Source organism: Rhamphochromis longiceps, linkage group LG4 (assembly GCF_057381845.1).
Source record: "Rhamphochromis longiceps isolate RC_006_pf linkage group LG4, R_longiceps_female_GT1.1, whole genome shotgun sequence".
NCBI lineage: Eukaryota > Metazoa > Chordata > Actinopteri > Cichliformes > Cichlidae > Rhamphochromis > Rhamphochromis longiceps.
In genome coordinates this window covers 1324720-1332730 of record NC_140560.1, presented here as the reverse complement: position 1 = coordinate 1332730, position 8011 = coordinate 1324720, and the positions used below count along the sequence as shown (strand labels likewise).

At 42.4% G+C, this 8011-nt stretch overlaps 1 protein-coding gene across 1 annotated transcript in view; it reads right to left on the bottom strand.

Annotated features, from left to right (window-relative positions):
* LOC146670758 (NACHT, LRR and PYD domains-containing protein 12-like) overlaps positions 1-8011 on the bottom strand; it is a 266232-nt gene that overhangs the window by 156277 nt on the left and 101944 nt on the right. The gene's annotated exons all lie outside the window — the stretch shown is intronic.

The following is an 8011-nucleotide window of genomic DNA, read 5'->3' as shown; positions in this document are numbered from 1 at the left end:
TAGAATTTTCTCACCATAACTGATTGGGGAAAGAAACACTGTACAGTCGTCGACGTATTGCATTGCGTCTTCTGAGGGAACGTCCAAAGGGGTCAATTTCTTGTAGACTTTGTCTTACACGCCACCTTTGGATTCGTAACCCACGTGATCTCAAGCTGCCATGCACATATCGTTCACCTGCATTTGTGGTATACTGAAGAATTTCCCTAACAACCCTGTTCAGGTTTTCATCGGATAATGTTGCATAAGTCAGTGGCTCAATGCCAAGGTCCTCTCTGTGCCTGTACAGAGTACGGGAGCTAACCCCTAAGCATGTTGCAATGCTTTGCCAGTTCATTCCAAGAGATACTAAATGAGATATTTGCTCTCTTGAAATGCTGTATCGCGGTCGACCTTGAGAGCAAGTCATAAGAGGTGGAGGTAACAAGACAAGTCTGTTCTCAGATGTAGTTCCTTGTCTGGTTTCATAAGCAGTCAGTAAAAAAATTAGCCATCCATTTAAGGACTATAATGTATTCACTACTTCTCTATTTCTTGCATCGTCAACAAATCTTGAGATGGACAAAATTCCAGATAAGGTTTGAATGTGATCACCAAGTTCTCTATGGAGCCTCTGACGAACAAAAGAATCTGTAGCTTCTCTTTGAATTTGTTCCAAACATTCTAATACATTATTTTAAAAAAGTTCTAATGTCATTTTCATTACTACTTACTCGACAAATTAACTGCAATACTAGCAAAGAAAGCAGGACAACTTTGAACAGCTTCATTGCTTGGTTCTTCTGGTTTAGGTCTGGGTATGTCAAGTAAGTTCTCCAAGTGTATTACATTTCCTGGTTTAAGAATAACTTCCTGCTTAAAGGATTAACTTCCTGTGTTAGGAAATGCAGATGTGAATGTCAGAGTGTATGTATGCAAGGGTAAAGGATAAACACTGGGATTGTATGTGTATATGAGTATAGGAGTACAAATATATATGTGTTGAAAGGTAAAGGGTATGTATATATATGTATGACTAGAAAGGGCTGCACCTGCAAGGAGAATAAATATATGTCAACATAAAAAATATGTAGCATTACGAAAAATAGAATACATGTGTGTGAAAGGAAGATTAATGGATTTATGTGAGAGTGAATATACATGGATATGAAATAAGAATAAAGGTGTGCGAGATGACAATATATGTATGTGAGAGTGACAATACATGTGCATGAAAGAAGAATATATGTATGTGAGATTGAAGGTATATGTGTGTGAAAGAAGAATATATGTATGTGAGAGTCAAAGTATGAATTTTGGCTTGTACGGCCCCTCATAAAGTATAGAACTTTTCTAAACCCCAATGGTATTGTCATGAAATAAAATGAACCAAAATGTGTTTATGAAATAAGTTTAAACGTCTGAACAAGTAGTGTCTCTTTAAACCTTTCATCACAGTGCGAACGCTACAATAAACAAGAGTCATGTGCACTCAGCCATAACTGAGACAACCAACCGTAGCACTGGCGCTCCCAGGCGCAGCCTCCTCAAACGTTGATAATATGTTCTTTAACATATTCCATTGCCTTCGACGCATCCAGAAATTCTTTCTCCTCCCCGTTGTGCGTGATACAAAGTCGCGCTGGGAACCTGATCCCAAAACGGATACCTTCCTGCTCACGGAGAAGTTTCCGGACTTCTGTAAAAGCAGCCCGAGCTCGGGCCACCGAGGTCGTAAAATCCAGGAATATTGCAATTGGTTGTCCATTGAACCTCAGCGGAGCTTGGGTCCTGGCACGGCGTAGAATTTCCACACAATCCTGGTAGTAATGAAGCTTGGCTATGATGGCCCGCGGGTTACCACCCGGCCTTCTCGGGGCCAGACTCCTGTGTGAGCGGTCGACAATAACATCTTTATCCATACCCAGCGCTTCACGTAGTAGCGCGGATACGGCCGTGGTGGAGCTCGAATCCGGGCCCTCCGGGACCCCTATGATACGGATATTAGATCTCCGCATCCTGCCTTCCATGTCATCACATTTATCTTTCAGGTCAGATAGCTCCTTCCTCAAAGTCTTCACCGTAGATTGCAAGGTGACCACCTCATCGCTCCACATTGACAGCCCGTCCTCTACTTCTTTCACCGTGGCCTTAACTCCATCCATTTCAGCGCGTGCTGCCAACGTATTGTTAGCAATCTCATTTCTCACTTCTTGCACGTCAGCCCTAATGTTATCAAAATCTTCTTTCAGTGCATTCCTGAGTTCTTCTTTTAACACCACGCTGATATCATCTTTAATGGATTGAAGAAGCTCTACGAAGCGATGGGCGCTCTCACAAAGCGCCCATCACTCTGCTGAGCCCGTTCCTCAGTGGTCGCTGAGCCGGGCGCCGCCCTTGGGCCACCATTGGTATTCTCGCCCGAGGATGCGCCGGGCCTAGCCGCTGTTCCTCCGGTGTACTTGTATTTCCTTAGGTTAGATGCCATTTTGTCTCGAATGATGCTTTAATATAGTGTATAAAACTGTTAGCCTCCCCTGTGACATAAAATGAGACTTTGTAGGTTGAAAAAAAAAAAAACTATTTCTGAAACTCGGTTAGCAGGAGCCTTCAGAAACACGTCCTACTCCATTGCTGGCTCGCTAGCGCCCCCGCTTTTTGTTGTTTTGTCTGTGTTTTGTGTTCATAGAAATTTTTTTGAGATAGTTGAGATTCTGACATGTCTGTGGATACTGCACGTCTCTATTTAAACACCAGGCCTGGCAGCAGTTTCCTATGAAACTGAAGAGACATGTCTCCTGTCGGCTTGCTGGATGAACAGTGATATGTGTGTATGCTGAAGAGATATCCACGCATCCAAAAAATTGAATCAAGATAAATGAAAATTTTGCAGCATGAGAAGCAGATGCTTTAATAAAGACAAATAAAAATTCAATTCTGAGCTCAAAGATTACCATGTTCACACTGATGTAATTGTCATAACTATCCTTCTTTAGTCATCCTGCACAAAGGGAATACTGGCTGGGACATCAAACTTGTTTGCTCAGACTGATCATACTGTGTGTCTTCCACTGCACACTACACAAGAGTACACCAACAGAACTCCCCAGGACAGAAAGTGACCCAGTACAATTGTAGAATTTTGACAAAACCACTTTGAGACTACTCTTTTCAAGTCACATAGTTTTGTGAGCATGGAGTATTTATTTGTAATTCAATGTCCTCTGTGTAATACGCAGTGATTCCAAGAAACATTTAGCAGCATCTGTTCTCTTGGCCACAGGGCTCAAATATTGTGTAAGACTAAAAACGTTCACTCGCTATGTTGCTGTGGAGGAGTGCTGCCATCTAGTGGCAAATACAGAGTCCTAAGGAAAGAAGGCATTTAAATATAACAGAAGAGGAAGAAGCTATGAGAATAAAGCCCTTTTTTGATTAATTGAATGTATAATTTTTGAAGAATAGGCGCAGACTGTATTCAGTCCTGTTACAGGTTGCTTTGTGCTATACCAGGGGTCAGCAACCTTTAGCACCCAAAGAGCCATTTGGACCCGGTTTCCATGCAAAAGAAAACACTGGGAGCCGCAAATACTTTCTGACATATGATGATAACACTGTGTATATTGTTTTTTACCTTTATGCTTTGTGTGAACAACTAAGGTGTGTTGCTTATGAAATCCATGAAGTGCTACAGAGAAAATTACATTTTATTTATGTAATTAACACATTTTGAACTCTTAAAGAAATATAACAAAAGGAAAGATGCTGAACTAAAAGGATCCAGCAAACAAAAACTGCTGTGAGCCGCCCTTATATCGCCTTTGGGAGTTTGGAGCCTTGACCTGACTTTTAAAAAAATTATTGGAAAAAAGCACTATGCTGCTGAAAGAAAAAAAGTAAAATAGATATTTGCAAAATTCTGCCTAAATATGTATTTTACCTGGTTAATGTGTGTGGCGGGGCGTGGTCTGCAGCGCCGCTGCAGGGGAGGCGACGCACCTGAGCGTCCTTAATGTCTGTGCGATCTATGCTGTTGTGTTGGTGTGTGTCGGGCTGTGAGCTGCAAAGCTACAGCCGGCTGCGTGCGTACAGCAGCCGTGTGTGAAAAGTGGTCAATAAAGAGAAGCTGAAAAGCATGTTCATGGAAACATCGTCGGGACTGCCGTGGTATGTTTGCAACGGGACTTCTGCTCCTGAACCTCTGCGCACAGCGTCTGCAGATCAGGGCTGTACGAAGTCACTTTCATCTTTACGCAGAACTGTAAGCTGTCGTCTGTGAGGCGTGAGCGCTGTTTGTTGTTACCATAGTTCATGGAGGAGAACAGCTGCTGACATAATGTGGATCCGAAGATCCATAATTGGCCTACCTGGGGCTGAAAGTCTCGATAAATGCAGGCGTTTCGTACACCGGCTTCCGCGAGTGTGACGCTTATTATGAGTGATGAAAATATAATAGAATATAATTTAATTTATATATTTCAATATCACAATAATCTTCCAATTTAGAATTACAAGTTAAAAAAAGAACCAACATAAATAAATTAAACTTCAGCTAAATACTTCTAATTTATTTTCCCAAACCACGCGGAGCCGCACTATAAGGACTAAAGAGCCGCAGGTTGCCGACCCCTGAGCTATACCAATGGTGAAAAACAACTTACACTATCTGACTGATCTGATTGTCACTCAGTCCTTGTTGCACTGAGATCTGATATTCAGCCTGTGTCTTATTAAAACAACTATCAGCATCAGCATTTATATTAGTCAGCTGCTCTTTCATTTCACTGATACTGTACAAGTTAGATATTTTTATCTCAACATAATAGCATGAAAAAAACTGCATGCAGAATTTTCCAAACACTGTTTTGTAGTGTTCTCTGACAACTGTCAAAGAGGGATTCTACACTATACAATACAATATATACAATCCAGTGTAAAAAAATAAATAAATAAATAAAAAAAAGTAAATATGTAAATAAATACATGGGACTGTGTTATTGGTGCATGTGTGACTTCAGGGTGGTTATGGTCTTTGGGAGGAAACTGTTCTTGAGTCTGTGGATCTTTGTGCTGATGCACCTTCCCTGAGGGAAGCAGATTGAACATGTTGAAACCAGGGTGGGAGCTATCTTTGATGATGTTTGCTGCTCTGCTGAGGCAACGGGAGGAATAAATGTCCATCAGGGAGGGGAGAGGGCAGCCGTTGATCTTCGGTGCTGCCTTGACTACACTCTGAAGCCTCACTCTGTCCGTCTTAGTGCAGCTGTCGTACCTGTGATGCAGTATGTAAGCAGGCTCTCAATAGACGAGCGGTAGAAGGTCAGCAGCAGGTTGGAGTCCAGCTTGTACTTCCTCAGGACCTTCAGGAAGTGCAGCCACTGTTGGGCCTTCTTGACATATGCTGAGATGTTGTCTGTGCAGGAGATGTCAGCAGAGATGAGGACACCAAGGAACCGGATGGTGTGGACCCTCTCCACACGCTCCCCGTTGATGTAAAGGAGTCTAAGTCAGTGCTGTGTCTCCTGAAGTCGACAAAAACTTCTTTGGTTTTCTTAGTGTTCAGTGCCAGGTTGTTTTCTGAACACCGTGCTGCCAGCTTCAGGACTTCCTCTCTGTAGGCTGCCTCGTCTCTCTTTGGGATGAGTGCGGCTCAGCACACAGCCCTGTGGGGAGCTGGTGCTCAGTGTGCGAGTGGAAGAGAGATGAGGGCGGAGTCTCACAGTCTGGGGCCGGTTTGTGAGAAAGTCCTTTATCCAGGCACATGTGAGAGGAGCAAGGCCAAGAGTGACCAGCTTTGTGATGAGGATGTCCGGGATGATTGTATTGAAAGCTGAGCTGTAGTCCACAAAGATTCGGATGCAGCTCTACCGCTGCTATAGGTGACTCAGCACAGCGTGGAGGGCTATCACCATGACATCTTCTGTGGATCTGTTTGCGCAATATGCAAACTGGTAGGGGTCAAATTCTGGGGGCAGGTAGTCATTGATGTGCTGGAGGACTAGTCTCTCAAAGCATTTCATGATTACCGGCATGAGGGCCAATGTTCCCTCAAAGCTGTGTGCGTGCACAATTGTGCACTGCTGGCACGTCTCTGCGCACAGAAAATCTGCATTGTGGACAAACAAAATCTACCTGAATTGAAATTAAAATTAAAACTTTAACAACTCTGTTTTGCAGTGTGAGTCAGTGACTGGCTGCTCCTGTATGGGATTAGAACAGGGGTGGGCAATCTCAGTCCACGAGGGCCGGTGTCCTGCAGGGTTTAGATCTCACCTTGGGTCAACACACCTGAATCACATGATTAGTTCGTTACCAGGCCTCTGGAGAACTTCAGGACATGTTGAGGAGCTAATTTAGCCATTTAAATCAGCTGTGTTGGTTCGGGGACACGTCTAAAACCTGCAGGGACACCGGCCCTCATGGACTGAGATTGCCCACCCCTGGATCAGAACGATGCCACCTTATCCCACAGTCCAGCCAATAATGCGATTCACATTCGTATATACGCAGCTAATCAGCGTGGTTGACAGGCTATAACAGCGTCCTTATGTGCCGACACCGGTGTTTTAGCAAAGCGGCTGATGTGGAGTGAAGCCACGTTAATGACAACGTGTACAACCATTGGAGATGTGAGCAGGACAGACGGAACAATTGATGGAAAAAGTGTGGACTTTATAGCAGTTTTTAAATTGTGTTGATCGGCCACGTAAAACCAGAGTTATGATAAAATATCTGCAATGTTTGGTTTTCTTCCTGAATACTGTCGCTGTTTATAGTTACTGCAGGAAGAAACGGTAAAAACAGCGTTTTATAAGGAAAACGCTCGAAAGCCTGTGAGCAAAAACAAAAACAACCTTTCCTATTGGTGGAAAAATGTACCATGTGGACCAATCAAAACATGGCATTTAGATGTTTAGGGAGGGGGAAGTTTTAGGAGTGACGGCGTGTTTGAGATGTGAGAGATTTGAGATGTTTAGCACAAATCTTGTGTCGTTAGTGTGTAGTTAGTGTGTAGTTAGTGTGTAGTTAGTGTGTAGTTAGTGTGTAGTCAGTGTGTAGTGTAGTCAGCAGTGTTGTTGTGTGTCAGAACAATGAGGCGCCTGCTGAGTGTTACAGGTGTTACAGCAGTGACACATCTGCTGCTGTCAGGCCTGCAGGTATCAGGCTGTTGTTCTCCTTCATCTCATAGTGGACACAAATTATTTTTTGGAGCGGCACAAATAATTTGTGTGGCATCAGATTTGATGCAGAACAGCTGATTGTTCTGTAAATAGTTTGAAATGTTTGTTTAAAAACACCTTGGCTGCATTTTTAGGTAAACAGCTGCAAAAAACTTTGTTTGCATAACTCAGTTACTTTTTTGAAGAAGTAACTATATAATTAATTGCCCAACATTGGTCATTATTTACTGTATTTGCAGACAGAGTTACAGACTCTCTCCCAGACCACAGACTCATCATACAAGTCAGAGCTTTATTAAAAAAAAGAAAAAAGAAAGTTGTGTTTTCAAAATTGGAGTTCAAGTTATTTTTCCTTATTTTTCCTTGTGTTAACATACTGCACAGGACAAGAACAAGATTTATTTAAGTTTTCATTGTAAGTGGGCTAAAGTATGGGCTCAAAATGTGGTCATAAATATTTTGTACTTGTAAATCAGTTTGGTATGTGCAAAAAGAATTTGTGTGCGTAAAAAAGATTTGTGTGTGGACTTAGCCAAAAAAAAAAAACCCCTGCAAGTTACAAGTACGAATTTTGACCCTATTTTTCTTCCTTTCATCTGATTGGTCAATGTCATGTCAATCACAAATGTAACAATCCAATCAGAGAACAGATGGGTTTGGCTGTCAGGGGGGCACTTTTTTGAATTCACATTTAATTAATTCATCTTTGATTGAACTTTTTTTTCCTCAGGTTGGATTGTGTGAGGTGACCTGAGTTCACCCTGGGTATACATCTGCACAGGTAACCACCACAAGAAAAACATATATATAATCATTCTTACTCACCTTTTGTTTGATTCATATTTGAGAGG